At 33.2% G+C, this 26,505-nt stretch overlaps 1 protein-coding gene across 4 annotated transcripts in view; it reads left to right on the forward strand.

Moving 5' to 3' along the window:
- LOC138708117 (mucin-4-like) overlaps positions 1-26,505 on the forward strand; it is a 203,161-nt gene that overhangs the window by 91,082 nt on the left and 85,574 nt on the right. The gene's annotated exons all lie outside the window — the stretch shown is intronic.

A 26,505-nucleotide genomic window follows, 5' to 3' on the forward strand; every position in this document is an offset into this window, starting at 1 on the left:
AAAGTGACATCCATCATTCTTGCAGTGGATTCTTCATTTATAAACGATTTTTTATTTTATAGGTTAACGTTATTATTTCCCATACATCTGTACAGAAATACACTTGAAACTTACCAAATGCTTTTGTTTCGTGTTATTTCCATTATAATCTCTGTGTTTTATCCGAAGTGTAATAAGTCAATATGATGTGATGATAAAATGATGATTATTAAGACATTGCCTACTTTCAGTTCTCCATCTAATGCAAAATGTTCAAATAAACATACATGATTACTAGAGATGAATAATGATTGGGAAAGTAAGACTAACAGCGCCTGCAAAGCCGAAAAACCCGCACGACAATGTTGTATACGTCGCGTCGTTGACGTAAAGACTGCTTGTGAGTGTTTCGAGACGTCGAGATTGATCACTCCCGAAGTCCCGAACGTCAAGCAGCCTTGAATCGCCACAGTTGTTTATACCTGACTGAACTTTGATCTATTTTGGCAACTGTTATGTGTATAAACACTCAAGTAGCCTATATATGAAATATCATCTCTATTTTTCAGTGTATAATAATCCGTTCCCCAGTCCTTATTTAATTACTAGGCCCATATTAAAGGGCTAGGAATTTTCTTTTCATATGTTTAGATCAAGTGTGCAATCTCAAATAAAAATATATTAACGTTGTGTTTTATGTTTCTTAGAAATGCAAATTTATTTTAATTTTTTTTTCTATTTGTATAACCATAGATAATATCATATCATAGAACCAGGACATTTTGATGACTAGGATACTGTTCTGTTTTGTCTTTCTGTTTCATTTCAACACTTATAATGTTATTTATTTCAATGATTTACGTTATTCAAAGTTACGAAATCTTTCCACGCCGACCAAAAGCTATTTCGAGAATGATGAGCGAGACTCGAAGCGCAGGAGAATGACGAGACGAGACTCGAAAGACAAATGCAACGAACACAGCGAGCGAGAGCGGCAGTTAGTTTTGTTCATCTCTAATTACTAAACAGGTCCACAACATTTTTTCCAACGCATGTTAAATCAAGTGACTTAGCACATTTTGGAACATAATAAAATATTTAACAGCATTGTTAGCTAGCACAATATCAATTTTCAAAAATTAAATTCTATCAATAAAGCTCAATTTGCATAACCTTTTAACTGCCAAAGTCTCCTTTCGGTACCTTCAAGCTATTTGCATTTATTAAAAATCGTGTTTCCTGAAAAAGTAGCTTTTCTGACTTAGCACTATTTGGAAAGTCACTCTTCAATTTCGAGGCTGTATTCGGGCGTCAGTTTCATTCCCAATTGGGCTGTTACTTGGATTGCACTTTTCAAATTGTTTAGGCTTCTTCCTGTCTCTACTCGTCCCACCGAGGATTTCGTACGGATTTTGTACCTGAAAATTAGAGATGAACAAAACTAACTGCCGCTCTCGCTCGCTGTGTTCGTTGCATTTGTCTTTCGAGTCTCGTCTCGTCATTCTCGTGCGCTTCGAGTCTCGCTCATCATTATCGAAATAGCATTTGGTCGGCGTGGAAAGATTTTGTAACTTTAAATAACAGACATCATTGAAATAAATAATATTATAAATAATTAAATGAGAGAAAAAGACAAAAACAGAACAGTACCTTACTTATCAAAATGTTCCTGTTCTATTATATGATATTACCTATGGTTATACAAATAAAAAAAAACAATTCTCAAATAAATTTGCATTTCCAAGAAACATACTAAAACACAATGTTAATATATTTTTACTTGAGATTGCACACTTGATCTCGAACCTATGAAAGAAAATTCCTAGCCCTTTAATAAGGGCCTAATCATTAAATAAAGATTGGGGAACGGATCATTATACACTGAAAAGTAGAGATGATGTTTCAAATACGCTACTTGATTGTTTATACATATGAAGAGTCCACTGCAAGACTGATGGATGTCATTTGGAACACATTTCTCAGGAGAAGCAATTGAAAGTTTGAAATGCTTAGCGCTCAAAGCTTAACTGTGATTTTCCGATCATTACTGGACAATGACTATCAGTGTTAATGCCATATAACTCTCTATGTAAATTCTGTATGTCTTAAGCTATGCATTGACAGTCTTGGTTCATATTCCACAAAAAAGTGACATTCATCATTCTTGTAGTGGACTCTTCATATATAACAGTTGTCAAAGTAATAGTCAGGTATAAACAACCGTGGCGATTCAAGGCTGCTTGACGTTCGGGACTTCGGGAGTGATCAATCTCGACGTCTCGAAACACTCTCAAGCAGTCTTTACGTCAACGACGCGACATATAGAACATTGTCGTGCGGGTTTTCGGGCGCTGTTAGTCTTGCTTTCTCGATCGTTGTTCATCTCTACTGAAAATTTATTCAACTTGTTCTACACACAGAAGCTGGTTCTCGTACCCTCTCTGCATGTATTCAACTCGTCCGATCCATACAAACTATTGGGGCTGAATAGCCGGCAAATGAGATCAGTATATAAAAACAACAATATGAAAAATTGATTTGGCACTTCTTCCGGACTTATGACTGAAAGTGATCTTTCAAATCACTGGTGTGGTTAAATATTATTGCTGTTTATAATAAAATATAGAAAGGGAAAATTTCGCATTTGCCAGAACAAATTATTAGAATAGAATAAGTTATTCACATTTACTAAAAAATCACAACATAGTGAATTATTGCAAGAGCTTTAAAATGAACACTTTTCTGGCCATGTATTTTTTAACGCAACGTGTGACTAATCTGAATTAAGGTACCTATTATGCAGGGTTTAAGCGACAGTCGCATTTGTCGCATTTTGCTACTCATCTTCTAAAAATGCAACAAACTTTGAATGTAAGTGTGCAAAAATCCGACAACCACATTGGACTTCAGAAACGAAGATGATAATGGAGAAAATGAAATCAGAGATATGTTTGAACTAATCTGAATTTAAATCAAATGCTAATGGCACGGGCAATGTTCAAAAAGGTATTGAACAATAGACGTTCAGGAATGGATTTCAAAGAATTGATGTAATTCATGTAAGTTAAATGAATATTTTTTTTCTAATTGACTTATTTAATTCTATCGCATACTGTGAATTGTGAGTGAGAATAAAGTTGTATTAATTTTGTAAAATCTAGAATTTGAAGCCGCCTTTCAGTAATAAGAGTTAGAACTCTGTTAACAATAAATCTTGAAGGACCTACTAGTAAAAATTTCAATGTTTAGCGTGCCCATAAAATAACGTATTTTAATGTGATGTAAATTCAGCAATAATTGATTCTAAACATACCTACGTATAATGGTTTACTTACACAAGTATATCTAGATTGTGATAGGATGGATTGAAAGTAATAAAACTGCGAGAAACAAATTACGTAACTTTTTTTTACTGCATACTTTATTAATTTTATCTTTGTGCACAATTATGCAAATCTAGTCTTTCAGATGAAGCTTCCTGTAAAGCATATTTGCATAATCTATACGTTACTGTGTACGTTAACAGAAAACCACAATTCCAAGTCACACAGAGTTTGTGTGCACTCGATGTGGGTCTCTGGCGTTTCGTCAGCCCACGCGAGTTGTGTGGATATAAAGGGAAAAGTTGAGACAGTGCCGGGTGGAGTTCCCGGGTAGCTCAGTTGGGAGAGCGCTGGTACGTTCAACCAGAGGTCCCGGGATCGGTATCCGGCCCCGGAACAATTTTTCCCTTGAAATTATTTGTGCACAATTATTTATAAAATTATAATATTGCACAAGCATTTCGCAATTTGCACAAATATAATTTTTCATTTGTGAATTTTTACGACAATTATTTATTTTCTAGCTTAAACACTGCTGTTATGTGTTTTCGGGGGTGGGATGTGAATATTAACTCCGTGTTTCAAGAGTAGTAAATTCGTTCCTTCGTCTATTTACTGGAAAAAGATATGCGGCACCTATGTGAAGCATAAACATCAGCAAACCAGAGTCCGAATACTTTTATTTGTTTCTTTTTCCATATTTCATTTCGTTTTATGTCTAGAAGAAACGAGAATTGCTTAATAATTTCGTTTCTTTTTATTATTTTTACGCATATACTGTAGCTGACGTAAGTACAGCTTCATGAGAGATCAAGTTGATTACTCAACTGTCCGTGTTAGGATTGGCATGCTCGCGTCAAAACGAGCACAATTAATTCGTAGGACGAGATGCGACAGGACGAAATGGGAATATATGAGTTTTTCCGACATTTCTCCTATTTTAAGGCTCACGTCAGCATGTCAGACAATCAATGGCAAATCCTTGATCTCATCTTGCCAAAAGAATATATTTCTGTCACCGATGGATTTCATCGGCGTTAGAAAACACCACAGTTAATAATTTTGTTAAATAATTTATTAAAATATCCGCAGTAAGTTTACTGTTAACAGATTTACTTGCAAACTTCTTCTTCTTCACCTCCTATTTCTGCCTCTTTTCTGTATTATTTAGGAGAACACCCACTTTCTGAAAAGTAACAGTAAACATTGACAGCAGAGTCTGTATAGGCCAGTTTCTATCTGATGCTTTTCCAATTCACTGCGGACTAAAGCAGGGAGATGCACTATCACCTTTACTTTTTAACTTTGCTCTAGAATATGTCATTAGGAAAGTTCAGGATAACACAGAAGGTTTGGAATTGAACGGGTTACATCAGCTTCTTGTCTATGCTGATGACGTAAATATGTTGGAAGAAAATCCACAAACGATTAGGGAAAACGCGGAAATTCTACTTGAAGCAAGTAAAGAGATAGGGTTGGAAGTAAATCCCGAAAAGACTAAGTATATGATTATGTCGCGTGATCAGAATATTGTACGAAATGGAACTATAAAAGTTGGAGATTTATCCTTCGAAGAGGTGGAATAATTCAAACATCTTGGAGCAAAAGTAACAAATATAAATTACACTCGGGAGGAAATTAAACGCAGAATAAATATGGGAAATGACTGTTATTATTCGGTTGAGAAGCTTTTGTCATCTAGTCTGCTGTCAAAAAATCTGAAAGTTAGAATTTATAAAACAGTTATATTACCGGTTGTTCTGTATGGCTGTGAAACTTGGACTCTCACTTTGAGAGAGGAACGGAGATTGAGGGTTTTTGAGAATAAGGTTATTAGGAAAATATTTGGGGCTGAAACGGATGAAGTTACAGGAGAATGGAGAAAGTTACACAACGCAGAGCTGCACGCATTGCATCCTTCACCTGACATAATTAGGAACATTAAATCCAGACGTTTGCTATGGGCAGGGCATGTAGCAAGTATGGAAATGCATATAGAGTGTTAGTTGGGAGGCCAGAGGGAAAAAGACCTTTGGGGAGGCGGAGACGTAGATGGGAAGGTAATATTAAAATGGATTTGAGGGAGGTGGGATATGATGGTAGAGACTGGATTAATCTTGCTCAGGACAGGGACCAATGGCGGGCTTATGTGAGGGCGGCAATGAACCTCCGGGTTCCTTAAAAGCCAGTAAGTAAGTAAGTGACAGTAAACTTTGTGTTGATTCTGAAAAGGTATATGGTACATTTATCGAAGCGATTTCTAGGATATTACCAGGAATTAAAGGAATGCGAGAGGAAACCACGCACTTAAGAAGACAAATATTTTATATCAAATTTGGAATACCTACATTATGTTATAGGTATAGACACTATAGGCTATAGAGCTATGGTAGAGCTTGTGAGGCGGAACATGCATCATCCCCAGTATACTTTAGCCCAAGTAGGCTTTTTGGGCAAGTAAAGGAATGAATTGTGTATAGATTGTGTTGCACGCACATATCTACAGCCATAAAATCCTTATACACCACGGATCTATCTACACGATTCACCATTACTCCTCTAAGCAAGCAAAAACATTGGGCATGGGGTGACTCTTGTGCAGGTCTCTGAGACGTCTAGAATCCACCACCACTGCCATCTATCAATCTGTGGACAAACCGCGAAGAATGCTCATCACGACGAAAGGTCGAATAAGCGTCACCCAAACACAAAAGGTACCCTATTTTTGGAGGAAGAGATAATTATGAAAAGGGAATTGTGGAAAGTGTTGGTAGAATGATGAAGGAAAACCGGGTAAACCCCGAGTAAGCACTCACAATTCTGGCGTTATCCACCTCAAAAAAGCCTCCGCTAACGCCGAGAATTTTGACTCGGCTTCGCAATCGCCATAAGCCAGATTTCTATCAACTGTATTAAAGTCTATACGGGAACAGCCCACGAAGGGCTATGGCCGACCAGTCGGCTACTGGCCTCACGTTCACGTGTCTCAGTAGAGGTGAACGATCATCCAACTAGTACGGAGAAATTGTGTGGTCAGTACGATGATTCTTCCAGCTTTTATATCTGATTTTCGGAACCGGATTTCGCTACCTATCGTGGCCCTCCAATTTCATCACGATGCTGTGTGGGCACCGGTCCCATGCACTGAACGAAATTCATGAGAAAATTCCTGTTCCTTTTACATGAGAACTCGAACCAGCGGGGATTCCGTAATGCAGGTCCTAGGCATGACGCAACGACGTTGGACTCAGTTACCAAGGCTTCTAACTATGGATATTACGATGTACCGGAATACATATGATATTTCCATGCAGAAATTCTGCGTTATCATACTGTATAATGAAGAAAGAGTGGAACGGAGAAAAATTCTCTCCGGCACCGGATTTGAACCAGGGTTTTCAGCTCTACGTGCTGACGCTCTATCCACTAAGCTACACCGGATTCCCATTCCGATGCCGGGCAGAACTTAAACTGAGAGGAATCTGTCCGGCATCGGAATAGGAATCCGGTTTGGCTTAGTGGTTAGAGCGTCAGCACGTAGAGCTGAAAACACGGGTCCAAATCCCGGTGCCGGAGAGAATTTTTTTCCGTTCCACTCTTTCTTCATCATATTCTAAATATGGAGTTCTACCATTTCTGATTCGTACAAATTTGTATTTAGCTGCTCGTAAATTCACTCTTCAAAGGCGTAGCATTCCTTGTGAAGTGACGTAAGGTCGCGCATTGATGTTACAATATTCTGGTGATCGCACATAGAACAGGAAATGTTCATAAGTAATACCACGAGTGAGTTTCATCTTGTTTAAAATTTCACAAGCGCGGAGTGAAGCGAAGCGCGAGAGAAACTATATAAATGCACAAGTGATATCTGCTAAGACTGCATCATAAATAGAATATTCGGTAAACAGTATTAATTAAATTAAAATAACAGCATTTTTATTGAATTCAATTTACTTGCAAATCGTACTTCGTACGTTGAAATGGCCTTCTATTTGTTTACTTGCCATCTAGTATTACGAATCTGAAATACAGATGAATAATTGACTTTTGTTCACCGTTAGTACTACTTCCCATCTACTGTTAAGAATCTCAACTACATATGAATAAGTGAACAGGGTAATGATGTGAACCATTGAATTTATTGTACTGAATGTGATCTAAACCCAATGAAAGTTGTTATTTAACCGATGCTATTTCTGAATGAAAGTTTGAAACTTAATAATATGGATCTTATTGCACACGTCTTGTAATTGAAAGTACTTATGACATTAATATATTAAAAAAACGCTATTTGATGTTGAGGATATTGATTGGTTCTTTCGTAGCTTTTTTATGATGCTGTTATGTTCCTCGTTAATTTGTACATACGGTGTCAGAGAGGATGAGCTTTCACTGCCTTCCAGACATTACCCATACTAACCAGGAACTACGAATCAGGTGCGACAAGATTATTTCGACAATATAACAGTGACAGTATACCGTGATTTGTTGAACGAATACTTATATGGGATTGGTTATCTACTATTACTACTATTACATCTACTGGACCTACTATTACTACTATTACTAGACCTACTAATACTAGCATTACTTCTACTGGATCTACTACTATTACCATTACTCCTGCAGGACCTACTATTGCTTCTACTGGACCCATTATTATTAGTATTACTACTACTCGACCTACTATTACATCTACTTGACCTACTATTACTACTATTACTAGACCTACTAATACTAGCATTACTTCTACTGGATCTACTACTATTACCATTACTCCTGCAGGACCTACTATTGCTTCTACTGGACCCATTATTATTAGTATTACTACTACTCGACCTACTATTACATCTACTGGACCTACTATTACTACTATTACTAGACCTACTAATACTAACATTACATCTACTGGATCTACTACTATTACCATTACTCCTGCAGGACCTACTATTGCTTCTACTGGACCCATTATTATTAGTATTACTACTACTCGACCTACTATTACATCTACTGGACCTACTATTACTACTATTACTAGACCTACTAATACTAACATTACTTCTACTGGATCTACTACTATTACCATTACTCCTGCAGGACCTACTATTGCTTCTACTGGACCCATTATTATTAGTATTACTACTACTCGATCTACTATTACTTCTACTGGAGCTACTATTACAACTAGACCTACTAATACTACCATTACTTCTACTGGATCTACTATTATTATCATTACTTCTACTGGAACTACTATTTTATTACTATTGCTTCTACTGGACATACTGTTAGTATTATTGCTTCTACTGGACATAGTATTACTAATAATGAACCTACTATTACTACTACTAGACCTATTATTACTACTATTACTCCTACTGGACCTAATATTACTACTATTACTAGACCTACTAATACTAGCATTACTTCTACTGGATCTACTACTATTACCATTACTCCTGCAGGACCTACTATTGCTTCTACTGGACCCATTATTATTAGTATTACTACTACTCGACCTACTATTACTTCTACTGGAGCTACTATTACAACTAGACCTACTAATACTACCATTACTTCTACTGGATCTACTATTATTATCATTACTTCTACTGGAACTACTATTTTATTACTATCGCTTCTACTGGACATACTGTTAGTATTATTGCTTCTACTGGACATAGTATTACTAATAATGAACCTACTATTACTACTACTAGACCTATTATTACTACTATTACTCCTACTGGACCTAATATTACTACTATTACTAGACCTACTAATACTAACATTACTTCTACTGGATCTACTACTATTACCATTACTCCTGCAGGACCTACTATTGCTTCTACTGGACAAATTATTATTAGTATTACTACTACTCGACCTACTATTACTTCTACTGGAGCTACTATTACTATTACTAGACCTACTATTATAACTAGACCTACTAATACTACCATTACTTCTACTGGATCTACTATCATTATCATTACTTCTACTGGAACTACTATTTTATTACTATTGCTTCCACTGGACATACTGTTAGTATTATTGCTTCTACTGGACATAGTATTACTAATAATGAACCTACTATTACTACTACTAGACCTATTATTACTACTATTACTTATATTAGACCTACTATTACTACTACTACATCTACTATTACAACTAGAACTAATACTACCATTACATCTACTGGACATACTATTACTACCATTACTTCTACTGAACCTATTTTTGCTTCTATTGGATCCACTATTACTACTACATACTTCAGCTATTACTACTACTGGATCTACTATTACAACTAGACCTACTAATACTACCATTACTTCTACTGGATCTACTATTATTATCATTACTTCTACTGGAACTAATATTTTATTACTATTGCTTCTACTGGACATACTGTTAGTATTATTGTTTCTACTGGACATAGTATTACTAATAATGAACCTACTATTACTACTACTAGACCTATTATTACTACTATTACTTATATTAGACCTACTATTACTACTACTAGATCTATTATTACAACTAGACCTAATACTACAATTACATCTACTGGACATACTATTACTACCATTACTTCTACTGAACCTACTATTGCTTCTATTGGATCCACAATTACTACTACATACTTCAGCTATTACTACTACTAGATCTACTATTACAACTAGACCTACTAATACTACCATTACTTCTACTGGATCTACCATTATTATCATTACTTCTACTGGAACTACTATTTTATTACTATTGCTTCTACTGGACATACTGTTAGTATTATTGCTTCTACTGGACATAGTATTACTAATAATGAACCTACTATTACTACTACTAGACTTATTATTACTACTATTACTTATATTAGACCTTCTATTACTACTACTAGATCTATTATTACAACTAGACCTATACTACCATTACATCTACTGGACATACTATTACTACCATTAATTCTACTGAACCTACTATTGCTTCTATTCGATCCACTATTACTACTACATACTTCAGATATTACTACTACTAGATCTACTATTACAACTAGACCTACTAATACTACCATTACTTCTACTGGATCTACTATTATTATCATTACTTCTACTGGAACTACTATTTTATTACTATCGCTTCTACTGGACATACTGTTAGTATTATTGCTTCTACTGGACATAGTATTACTAATAATGAACCTACTATTACTACTACTAGACCTATTATTACTACTATTACTTATAGTAGACCTACTATTACTACTACTAGATCTACTATTACAACTAGACCTAATACTGCCATTACATCTACTGGACATACTATTACTACCATTACTTCTACTGAACCTACTATTGCTTCTATTGGATCCACTATTACTACTACATACTTCAGCTATTACAACTACTGGATCTACTATTACAACTAGATCTACTAATACTACCATTACTTCTACTGGAACTACTATTTTATTACTATTGCTTCTACTGGACATACTGTTAGTATTATTGCTTCTACTGGACATAGTATTACTAATAATGAACCTACTATTACTACTACTAGACCTATTATTACTACTATTACTTATATTAGACCTATTATTACTACTACTACATCTACTATTACAACTAGACCTATACTACCATTACATCTACTGGACATACTATTACTACCATTACTTCTACTGAACCTACTATTGTTTCAATTGGATCCACTATTACTACTACATACTTCAGCTATTACTACTACTGAATCTACTGTTACAACTAGATCTACTAATACTACCATTACTTCTACTGGATCTACTATTATTATCATTACTTATACTGGAACTACTATTTTATTACTATTGCTTCTACTGGACATACTGTTAGTATTATTGCTTCTACTGGACATAGTATTACTAATAATGAACCTACTATTACTACTACTAGACCTATTATTACTACTATTACTTATATTAGACCTACTATTACTAGTACTACATCTACTATTACAACTAGACCTAATACTACCATTACATCTACTGGACATACTATTACTACCATTACTTCTACTGAACCTACTATTGCTTCTATTGGATCCACTATTACTACTACATACTTCAGCTATTACTACTACTGGATCTACTATTACAACTAGATCTACTAATACTACCATTACTTCTACTGGATCTACTATTATTATCATTACTTCTACTGGATCTACTATTATTATCATTACTTCTACTGGAACTACTATTTTATTACTATTGCTTCTACTGGACATACTGTTAGTATTATTGCTTCTACTGGACATAGTATTACTAATAATGAACCTACTATTACTACTACTAGACCTATTATTACTACTATTACTTATATTAGACCTACTATTACTACTACTACATCTACTATTACAACTAGACCTATACTACCATTACATCTACTGGACATACTATTACTACCATTACTTCTACGGAACCTACTATTGCTTCTATTGGATCCACTATTACTACTACATACTTCAGCTATTACTACTACTGGATCTACTATTACAACTAGACCTACTAATACTACCATTACTTCTACTGGATCTACTATTATTATCATTACTTCTACTGGAACTACTATTTTATTACTATTGCTTCTACTGGACATACTGTTAGTATTATTGCTTCTACTGGACATAGTATTACTAATAATCAACCTACTATTACTACTACTAGACCTATTATTACTACTATTACTTATATTAGACCTATTATTACTACTACATCTACTATTACAACTAGACCTATACTACCATTACATCTACTGGACATACTATTACTACCATTACTTCTACTGAACCTACTATTGCTTCAATTGGATCCAGTATTACTACTACATACTTCAGCTATTACTACTACTGGATCTACTGTTACAACTAGACCTACTAATACTACCATTACTTCTACTGGATCTACTATTATTATCATTACTTCTACTGGAACTACTATTTTATTACTATTGCTTCTACTGGACATACTGTTAGTATTATTGCTTCTACTGGACATAGTATTACTAATAATGAACCTACTATTACTACTACTGGACCTATTATTACTACTATTACTTATATTAGACCTATTATTACTACTACTACATCTACTATTACAACTAGACCTATACTACCATTACATCTACTGGACATACTATTACTACCATTACTTCTACTGAACCTACTATTGCTTCAATTGGATCCACTATTACTACTACATACTTCAGCTATTACTACTACTGGATCTACTATTACAACTAGACCTACTAATACTACCATTACTTCTACTGGATCTACTATTATTATCATTACTTCTACTGGAACTACTATTTTATTACTATTGCTTCTACTGGACATACTGTTAGTATTATTGCTTCTACTGGACATAGTATTACTAATAATGAACCTACTATTACTACTACTAGACCTATTATTACTACTATTACTTATAGTAGACCTACTATTACTACTACTAGATCTACTATCACAACTAGACCTAATACTGCCATTACATCTACTGGACATACTATTACTACCATTACTTCTACTGAACCTACTATTGCTTCTATTGGATCCACTATTACTACTACATACTTCAGCTATTACAACTACTGGATCTACTATTACAACTAGATCTACTAATACTACCATTACTTCTACTGGATCTACTATTATTATCATTACTTCTACTGGAACTACTATTTTATTACTATTGCTTCTACTGGACATACTGTTAGTATTATTGCTTCTACTGGACATAGTATTACTAATAATGAACCTACTATTACTACTACTAGACCTATTATTACTACTATTACTTATATTAGACCTACTATTACTAGTACTACATCTACTATTACAACTAGACCTAATACTACCATTACATCTACTGGACATACTATTACTACCATTACTTCTACTGAACCTACTATTGCTTCTATTGGATCCACTATTACTACTACATACTTCAGCTATTACTACTACTGGATCTACTATTACAACTAGATCTACTAATACTACCATTACTTCTACTGGATCTACTATTATTATCATTACTTCTACTGGATCTACTATTATTATCATTACTTCTACTGAAACTACTATTTTATTACTATTGCTTCTACTGGACATACTGTTAGTATTATTGCTTCTACTGGACATAGTATTACTAATAATGAACCTACTATTACTACTACTAGACCTATTATTACTACTATTACTTATATTAGACCTACTATTACTACTACTACATCTACTATTACAACTAGACCTATACTACCATTACATCTACTGGACATACTATTACTACCATTACTTCTACGGAACCTACTATTGCTTCTATTGGATCCACTATTACTACTACATACTTCAGCTATTACTACTACTGGATCTACTATTACAACTAGACCTACTAATACTACCATTACTTCTACTGGATCTACTATTATTATCATTACTTCTACTGGAACTACTATTTTATTACTATTGCTTCTACTGGACATACTGTTAGTATTATTGCTTCTACTGGACATAGTGTTACTAATAATGAACCTACTATTACTACTACTAGACCTATTATTACTACTGTTACTTATATTAGACCTATTATTACTACTACATCTACTATTACAACTAGACCTATACTACCATTACATCTACTGGACATACTATTACTACCATTACTTCTACTGAACCTACTATTGCTTCAATTGGATCCACTATTACTACTACATACTTCAGCTATTACTACTACTGGATCTACTATTACAACTAGACCTACTAATACTACCATTACTTCTACTGGATCTACTATTATTATCATTACTTCTACTGGAACTACTATTTTATTACTATTGCTTCTACTGGACATACTGTTAGTATTATTGCTTCTACTGGACATAGTATTACTAATAATGAACCTACTATTACTACTACTGGACCTATTATTACTACTATTACTTATATTAGACCTATTATTACTACTACTACATCTACTATTACAACTAGTCCTATACTACCATTACATCTACTGGACATACTATTACTACCATTACTTCTACTGAACCTACTATTGCTTCAATTGGATCCACTATTACTACTACATACTTCAGCTATTACTACTACTGGATCTACTATTACAACTAGACCTACTAATACTACCATTACTTCTACTGGATCTACTATTATTATCATTACTTCTACTGGAACTACTATTTTATTACTATTGCTTCTACTGGACATACTGTTAGTATTATTGCTTCTACTGGACATAGTATTACTAATAATGAACCTACTATTACTACTACTAGACCTATTATTACTACTATTACTTATATTAGACCTACTATTACTACTACTACATCTACTATTACAACTAGACCTAATACTACCATTACATCTACTGGACATACTATTACTACCATTACTTCTACTGAACCTACTATTGCTTCTATTGGATCCACTATTACTACTACATATTTCAGCTATTACTACTACTGGATCTACTATTACAACTAGACCTACTAATACTACCATTACTTCTACTGGATCTACTATTATTATCATTACTTCTACTGGAACTACTATTTTATTACTATTGCTTCTACTGGACATACTGTTAGTATTATTGCTTCTACTGGACATAGTATTACTAATAATGAACCTACTATTACTACTACTGGACCTATTATTACTACTATTACTTATATTAGACCTATTATTACTACTACTACATCTACTATTACAACTAGTCCTATACTACCATTACATCTACTGGACATACTATTACTACCATTACTTCTACTGAACCTACTATTGCTTCAATTGGATCCACTATTACTACTACATACTTCAGCTATTACTACTACTGGATCTACTATTACAACTAGACCTACTAATACTACCATTACTTCTACTGGATCTACTATTATTATCATTACTTCTACTGGAACTACTATTTTATTACTATTGCTTCTACTGGACATACTGTTAGTATTATTGCTTTTACTGGACATAGTATTACTAATAATGAACCTACTATTACTACTACTAGACCTATTATTACTACTATTACTTATATTAGACCTACTATTACTACTACTACATCTACTATTACAACTAGACCTATACTACCATTACATCTACTGGACATACTATTACTACCATTACTTCTACTGAACCTACTATTGCTTCAATTGGATCCACTATTACTACTACATACTTCAGCTATTACTACTACTGGATCTACTATTACAACTAGACCTACTAATACTACCATTACTTCTACTGGATCTACTATTATTATCATTACTTCTACTGGAACTACTATTTTATTACTATTGCTTCTACTGGACATACTGTTATTATTATTGCTTCTACTGGACATAGTATTACTAATAATGAACCTACTATTACTACTACTAGACCTATTATTACTACTATTACTTATATTAGACCTATTATTACTACTACATCTACTATTACAACTAGACCTATACTACCATTACATCTACTGGACATACTATTACTACCATTACTTCTAGTGAACCTACTATTGCTTCAATTGGATCCACTATTACTACTACATACTTCAGCTATTACTACTACTGGATCTACTATTACAACTAGACCTACTAATACTACCATTACTTCTACTGGATCTACTATTATTATCATTACTTCTACTGGAACTACTATTTTCTTACTATTGCTTCTACTGGACATACTGTTATTATTATTGCTTCTACTGGACATAGTATTACTAATAATGAACCTACTATTACTACTACTAGACCTATTATTACTACTATTACTTATATTAGACCTACTATTACTACTACTAGATCTACTATTACAACTAGACCTAATACTACCATTACTTCTACTGAACCCACTATTGCTTCTATTGGATCCACTATTACTACTACATACTTCAGCTATTACTACTACTGGATCTACTATTACAACTAGACCTACTAATACTACCATTACTTCTACTGGATCTACTATTACTATCATTACTTCTACTGGAACTACTATTTTATTACTATTGCTTCTACTGGACATACTGTTAGTATTATTGCTTCTACTGGACATAGTATTACTAATAATGAACCTACTATTACTACTACTAGACCTATTATTACTACTATTACTTATATTAGACCTACTATTACTAGTACTACATCTACTATTACAACTAGACCTAATACTACCATTACATCTACTGGACATACTATTACTACCATTACTTCTACTGAACCTACTATTGCTTCTATTGGATCCACTATTACTACTACATACTTCAGCTATTACTACTACTGGATCTACTATTACAACTAGATCTACTAATACTACCATTACTTCTACTGGATCTACTATTATTATCATTACTTCTACTGGATCTACTATTATTATCATTACTTCTACTGGAACTACTATTTTATTACTATTGCTTCTACTGGACATACTGTTAGTATTATTGCTTCTACTGGACATAGTATTACTAATAATGAACCTACTATTACTACTACTAGACCTATTATTACTACTATTACTTATATTAGACCTACTATTACTACTACTACATCTACTATTACAACTAGACCTATACTACCATTACATCTACTGGACATACTATTACTACCATTACTTCTACGGAACCTACTATTGCTTCTATTGGATCCACTATTACTACTACATACTTCAGCTATTACTACTACTGGATCTACTATTACAACTAGACCTACTAATACTACCATTACTTCTACTGGATCTACTATTATTATCATTACTTCTACTGGAACTACTATTTTATTACTATTGCTTCTACTGGACATACTGTTAGTATTATTGCTTCTACTGGACATAGTGTTACTAATAATGAACCTACTATTACTACTACTAGACCTATTATTACTACTGTTACTTATATTAGACCTATTATTACTACTACATCTACTATTACAACTAGACCTATACTACCATTACATCTACTGGACATACTATTACTACCATTACTTCTACTGAACCTACTATTGCTTCAATTGGATCCACTATTACTACTACATACTTCAGCTATTACTACTACTGGATCTACTATTACAACTAGACCTACTAATACTACCATTACTTCTACTGGATCTACTATTATTATCATTACTTCTACTGGAACTACTATTTTATTACTATTGCTTCTACTGGACATACTGTTAGTATTATTGCTTCCACTGGACATAGTATTACTAATAATGAACCTACTATTACTACTACTGGACCTATTATTACTACTATTACTTATATTAGACCTATTATTACTACTACTACATCTACTATTACAACTAGTCCTATACTACCATTACATCTACTGGACATACTATTACTACCATTACTTCTACTGAACCTACTATTGCTTCAATTGGATCCACTATTACTACTACATACTTCAGCTATTACTACTACTGGATCTACTATTACAACTAGACCTACTAATACTACCATTACTTCTACTGGATCTACTATTACTATCATTACTTCTACTGGAACTACTATTTTATTACTATTGCTTCTACTGGACATACTGTTAGTATTATTGCTTCTACTGGACATAGTATTACTAATAATGAACCTACTATTACTACTACTAGACCTATTATTACTACTATTACTTATATTAGACCTACTATTACTACTACTAGATCTACTATTACAACTAGACCTAATACTACCATTACTTCTACTGAACCCACTATTGCTTCTATTGGATCCACTATTACTACTACATACTTCAGCTATTACTACTACTGGATCTACTATTACAACTAGACCTACTAATACTACCATTACTTCTACTGGATCTACTATTACTATCATTACTTCTACTGGAACTACTATTTTATTACTATTGCTTCTACTGGACATACTGTTAGTATTATTGCTTCTACTGGACATAGTATTACTAATAATGAACCTACTATTACTACTACTAGACCTATTATTACTACTATTACTTATATTAGACCTACTATTACTACTACTAGATCTACTATTACAACTAGACCTAATACTACCATTACATCTACTGGACATACTATTACTACCATTACTTCTACTGAACCCACTATTGCTTCTATTGGATCCACTATTACTACTACATACTTCAGCTATTACTACTACTGGATCTACTATTACAACTAGACCTACTAATACTACCATTACTTCTACTGGATCTACTATTACTATCATTACTTCTACTGGAACTACTATTTTATTACTATTGCTTCTACTGGACATACTGTTAGTATTATTGCTTCTACTGGACATAGTATTACTAATAATGAACCTACTATTACTACTACTAGACCTATTATTACTACTATTACTTATATTAGACCTACTATTACTACTACTAGATCTACTATTACAACTAGACCTAATACTACCATTACTTCTACTGAACCCACTATTGCTTATATTGGATCCACTATTACTACTACATTCTTCAGCTATTACTACTACTGGATTTACTATTACAACTAGACCTACTAATACTACCATTACTTCTACTGGATCTACTATTATTATCATTACTTCTACTGGAACTACTATTTTATTACTATTGCTTCTACTGGACATACTGTTAGTATTATTGCTTCTACTGGACATAGTATTACTAATAATGAACCTACTATTACTACTACTAGACCTATTATTACTACTATTACTTATATTAGACCTTCTATTACTACTACTAGATCTACTATTACAACTAGACCTATACTACCATTACATCTACTGGACATACTATTACTACCATTAATTCTACGGAACCTACTATTGCTTCTATTGGATCCACTATTAGTACTACATACTTCAGCTATTACTACTACTGGATCTACTATTACAACTAGACCTACTAATACTACCATTACTTCTACTGGATCTGCTATTATTATCATTACTTCTACTGGAACTACTATTTTATTACTATTGCTTCTACTGGACATACTGTTAGTATTATTGCTTCTACTGGACATAGTATTACTAATAATGAACCTACTATTACTACTACTAGACCTATTATTACTACTATTACTTATATTAGACCTACTATTACTACTACTACATCTACTATTACAACTAGACCTAATACTACCATTACATCTACTGGACATACTATTACTAACATTACTTCTACTGAACCTACTATTGCTTCTATTGGATCCACTATTACTACTACATACTTCAGCTATTACTACTACTGGATCTACTATTACAACTAGACCTACTAATACTACCATTACTTCTACTGGATCTACTATTATTATCATTACTTCTACTGGAACTACTATTTTATTACTATTGCTTCTACTGGACATACTGTTAGTATTATTGCTTCTACTGGACATAGTATTACTAATAATGAACCTACTATTACTACTACTAGACCTATTATTACTACTATTACTTATATTAGACCTACTATTACTAGTACTACATCTACTATTACAACTAGACCTAATACTACCATTACATCTACTGGACATACTATTACTACCATTACTTCTACTGAACCTACTATTGCTTCTATTGGATCCACTATTACTACTACATACTTCAGCTATTACTACTACTGGATCTACTATTACAACTAGATCTACTAATACTACCATTACTTCTACTGGATCTACTATTATTATCATTACTTCTACTGGATCTACTATTATTATCATTACTTCTACTGGAACTACTATTTTATTACTATTGCTTCTACTGGACATACTGTTAGTATTATTGCTTCTACTGGACATAGTATTACTAATAATGAACCTACTATTACTACTACTAGACCTATTATTACTACTATTACTTATATTAGACCTTCTATTACTACTACTAGATCTATTATTACAACTAGACCTATACTACCATTACATCTACTGGACATACTATTACTACCATTAATTCTACTGAACCTACTATTGCTTCTATTCGATCCACTATTACTACTACATACTTCAGATATTACTACTACTAGATCTACTATTACAACTAGACCTACTAATACTACCATTACTTCTACTGGATCTACTATTATTATCATTACTTCTACTGGAACTACTATTTTATTACTATCGCTTCTACTGGACATACTGTTAGTATTATTGCTTCTACTGGACATAGTATTACTAATAATGAACCTACTATTACTACTACTAGACCTATTATTACTACTATTACTTATAGTAGACCTACTATTACTACTACTAGATCTACTATTACAACTAGACCTAATACTGCCATTACATCTACTGGACATACTATTACTACCATTACTTCTACTGAACCTACTATTGCTTCTATTGGATCCACTATTACTACTACATACTTCAGCTATTACAACTACTGGATCTACTATTACAACTAGATCTACTAATACTACCATTACTTCTACTGGATCTACTATTATTATCATTACTTCTACTGGAACTACTATTTTATTACTATTGCTTCTACTGGACATACTGTTAGTATTATTGCTTCTACTGGACATAGTATTACTAATAATGAACCTACTATTACTACTACTAGACCTATTATTACTACTATTACTTATAGTAGACCTACTATTACTACTACTAGATCTACTATTACAACTAGACCTAATACTGCCATTACATCTACTGGACATACTATTACTACCATTACTTCTACTGAACCTACTATTGCTTCTATTGGATCCACTATTACTACTACATACTTCAGCTATTACAACTACTGGATCTACTATTACAACTAGATCTACTAATACTACCATTACTTCTACTGGATCTACTATTATTATCATTACTTCTACTGGAACTACTATTTTATTACTATTGCTTCTACTGGACATACTGTTAGTATTATTGCTTCTACTGGACATAGTATTACTAATCATGAACCTACTATTACTACTACTAGACCTATTATTACTACTATTACTTATATTAGACCTACTATTACTAGTACTACATCTACTATTACAACTAGACCTAATACTACCATTACATCTACTGGACATACTATTACTACCATTACTTCTACTGAACCTACTATTGCTTCTATTGGATCCACTATTACTACTACATACTTCAGCTATTACTACTACTGGATCTACTATTACAACTAGATCTACTAATACTACCATTACTTCTACTGGATCTACTATTATTATCATTACTTCTACTGGATCTACTATTATTATCATTACTTCTACTGGAACTACTATTTTATTACTATTGCTTCTACTGGACATACTGTTAGTATTATTGCTTCTACTGGACATAGTATTACTAATAATGAACCTACTATTACTACTACTAGACCTATTATTACTACTATTACTTATATTAGACCTACTATTACTACTACTACATCTACTATTACAACTAGACCTATACTACCATTACATCTACTGGACATACTATTACTACCATTACTTCTACGGAACCTACTATTGCTTCTATTGGATCCACTATTACTACTACATACTTCAGCTATTACTACTACTGGATCTACTATTACAACTAGACCTACTAATACTACCATTACTTCTACTGGATCTACTATTATTATCATTACTTCTACTGGAACTACTATTTTATTACTATTGCTTCTACTGGACATACTGTTAGTATTATTGCTTCTACTGGACATAGTGTTACTAATAATGAACCTACTATTACTACTACTAGACCTATTATTACTACTATTACTTATATTAGACCTACTATTACTACTACTACATCTACTATTACAACTAGACCTATACTACCATTACATCTACTGGACATACTATTACTACCATTACTTCTACGGAACCTACTATTGCTTCTATTGGATCCACTATTACTACTACATACTTCAGCTATTACTACTACTGGATCTACTATTACAACTAGACCTACTAATACTACCATTACTTCTACTGGATCTACTATTGCTACCATTACTTCTACTGGATCTATTATTTTATTACTATTGCTTCTACTGGACCTACTATTACTATTATTGCTTCTACTGGACCTAGTATTACTATTAATGGACCTACTATTACTACTATCACTACTACTGGATCTACTATTATTACTACTAGACATATTATTACTAATACTAGACCTAATATCACTACTATTACTTCTATTAAACCTACTATTAGTACTACTGGACCCACTATATATTACTATTGCTAATATTATTATACCTATTATTATTTTATTAGTTATTATTTTTTATTATCATTACTGCTACTACTACTATTATTATATTTCAAAGCAACATCCTACTGACAAGCAATGTAAACTTCATTCAATCCACAGCTTGAAAGCTTAAGCGTGATGATGTATAACGTTCTGGAACTTCATCTTCATCCAGTCCGCGTGCATATCACACTCGTCTACACTAGTAATTCAATTCTACTTTGTGATGACTCATTTCGGTATGCAATCCGCCACTGTTCTAAATCCTAGACACGTCATCCCACTCGATCTGTGGGGTGACACGTTGCGAACACTAAATTTAGAAGCGTGTGTCACTGACAGACATTGAAGCAGTGTGCTTCAGCCTCGTGCCACTTAATTCTCCGTGACCGTCTGAATCGCCTTGCGCTCTGGAGTCGCGAGTTCAAACACCGGCAAGTCCAAGTTAGGATTCCAGTTCTCCACTTCCCCGTCGATCATTTCACCATCATCGCACGAGAATGTGTCTTCCAACAGTATGACATCGGTAATTTGTGGTGAAGTGTAAATCAGTGAATATCACAGATTTCCGGCTACCTTATGATTGGGATGTCAAGGAGATTTTGGATTTTAATAGTGTCCTAGCATTTAAAACATTCGTAATTCGGTTTTACTTACAAGATGACATTTGCAGAGTCAAATCGCTAAAAATCAGGTGATGTCGCTCGCCTACTTTGCTGGATACGTTTTGCATGGCTGGTTTAAACTCAACTAGTTCTTACGAGTATCGTCGCTTACAATGCCCAAAGTTTATTTCATACGCTAACCTCACCACGCCGGAACCAATACTACAAAGCGAACTCAGAATCCAACCATCACCTCCGGTCTCAACTTCAACTTGGGCTAAAATATCATCTATCAATTCTCAATCAGCATCTAGACCATACTTGGGCATCGTGCCTCACTTGAGGATTTGTGCCTCACTGACCCTCACAGAGCTTATCGCTCTGAGTGGAATTTTTCAGTCCCCTTTCCTCCCTCACGCAGCTCCTAGGCGTGGGCAGGTTCCATATCAGTTTCATAAGCAATATCAGTGGTGGCATAATGGCATTATCAAAGCAGTGTGTACGCGTTAGAATACGATCATTTTATGAGAAATGGGAGGAAGAGTTTTTTGCTGTTTAGAAGGGGAGAACATACGATGTATGTTATGCTCGAAAATCCTATTAGGCATTAATAAATTTAATATACAGCGACATTAATCCTTCTGTCATAAAGAACATGCTGAATTAGAAGGTAAGACAAATTAAATGTTATTTTTTCGTACTATTCCGAAGAAAATTTACGATCTTAACATTTGCATAGTATACTAAATACGACATTATACCTTAAACACGCTACATTAAAAGGTACGAGGAATTAAATGTTGTTTGTACGTATTATTTCCAAAAGAAATTTATACAAAATATTAAATGTGCGTAGAAAACGAAATATGATTTTCTGAAATTATTTTAGGTCGAGAACGTGCAAATCTAGTAAGTAATCTTGAGAAACACCAGAATATTTAAGAAAATAAACGTAGACAACGTGATGGAATATTATTGGCTAGTTACGCAATTTCTCGTCTGTGATTTAAATCAATTCAGCGACGGAGAAACAGTCAAGAGGTTTATGATTAAAGCTACCGAATTAATTTGCCAAATTGAATAAAAGTTTCCGAGAGTCTCACGTTAACCAAGCGCTTTCCTAATAATTCGCCACTGACCGCCTTAGCGATTACGATAAGGTGACGCAGGTCACACCAGTTTATATTTCCCATCCTACTCTGCAGTCTCCTCTCCTAGTAAACAAACTATTTCAAATCGAGTGCCTCACGTAACCGAAAATTGTGCCCATGTATGATCTAGACAAATATCTCAACCGTTACAGACAGAATTACACGAACTTTATAAATTGTCTCGATCTTTTAACATCCAAGTTTTTAAACAAGTGTCCTTATTAGTATATTCAATACAAGAAGTCATGGTGACAATTCAGCCTTTCAATAAGCCAACGCAACTCTACCCTGTCGATTACTAAGACTTATATATTGAAATGTCAAACAAATACAAATTATGGTTTATTTAAAGACATTCGCAACTGCAGAGGTTATATCGTGTCGCCGGTGTGCCGGAATTTTGTCCCGCGGGAGTTCTTTTACATGTCACTAAATCTACTGACATGAGCCTGTCGCATTGAAACACACTTAAATACAATCGACCTAGGCCAGGATCGAACCCGCAACCTCGAGCATAGAAAGCCAGCGCTTTACCAAGTATGCTACCAAGGGCGACTTGAAGTGTTAATGGGCTGAAGTTTCAATTAGGAGAATTGTAGGTGAATTCAAACAATTTTTTTCAGAAGACCAAAATTTCACTGGTCAGTTAATCTAATAATTTCTGTTGTGTTTATATAATATTTGAATTTAATGATTTAGTATTATTGGAGGCTGTCCTCCTCATGTTTGATCTGAAAACCTGACAAGGCAAACACCTCTTCTGGTGTGATACTTGAAACAAAATGCATAACTTACGTGGCACGTTATGTGATTCCTTGGTATTGGTTATCGTATCGCTGAAGAGCTAGAAGTGTTGCCTATTTTAGGAATTAAATTTTGGTTGGCTAGCCGCGAAACATACGAACCAGTTTTGACTAGCCAAGCACAAGGAATATGATATGATATGATATGATATGATATGATATGATATGATATGATATGATATGATATGATATGATATGATATGATATATGATATATGATATATGATATATGATATATGATATATGATATGATATATGATATGATATATGATATGATATATGATATGATATATGATATGATATATGATATGATATATGATATGATATATGATATGATATATGATATGATATGATATGATATGATATGATATGATATGATATGATATGATATGATATGATATGATATGATATGATATGATATGATATGATATGATATATGATATGATATATGATATGACATGTGACATGACATGACATGATATATGATATGACATGTGACATGACATGACATGATATGATATGATATGATATGATATGATATGATATGATATGATATGATATGATATATGATATATGATATATGATATGATGTGATATGATATGATGTGATATGATGTGATGTGATGTGATGTGATATGGTGTGATGTGATATGATATGATATGATATGATATGATATGATATGATATGATATGATATGATATGATATGATATGATATGATATGATATATGATATATGATATATGATATATGATATATGATATGATATGATATATGATATGATATGATATGTGATATGATATGATATGATATATGATCGGCAAGTCTATCGTGCTATCAAAAAGGAGTGCGTTATATGGCAGTAACAATTTTTAATAGCCCCATAACGATATAAAACTGAAACTCAAAACATAAGATTATTTAGGGCTAAATTAAAGAAGTACCTAATTTCTCACGCCTTCTATTCTGTAGGTGAATTCATAAAATTCAATAACGCTTCATGAAATTGATACTAAAACTTTTTGTTGTACTAGTAGACTATATTGTAAATCTCTTCTGTATACATATTTCATTTAGACTGTGGCTATAAATTAAGACTTTATAATAATATTATTTTTTTTTATTTGTTCCATATTCTAGCAGTGAAGCAATGTATGAATACCATGGGATGTTAATAAATACAATACAATACAACAAGGCTCTGAAATCAGTTACAAGAATCGGTCCGGTTTTTTTTTTTTTTTTTGCCGCTCCTGTACATTAATAATAATATTGTGGTAGGTGTTAAAGTATTCATGTAGTTGAATAAATAAAAAAGAGCGAGATTTTAATTGTTCACCAACAAATTAGTCCATAATAACCATTTATATTTGGGGTGTCAGCAA

This window comes from Periplaneta americana, chromosome 10 (assembly GCF_040183065.1).
Source record: "Periplaneta americana isolate PAMFEO1 chromosome 10, P.americana_PAMFEO1_priV1, whole genome shotgun sequence".
NCBI classification, from domain to species: Eukaryota; Metazoa; Arthropoda; class Insecta; order Blattodea; family Blattidae; genus Periplaneta; species Periplaneta americana.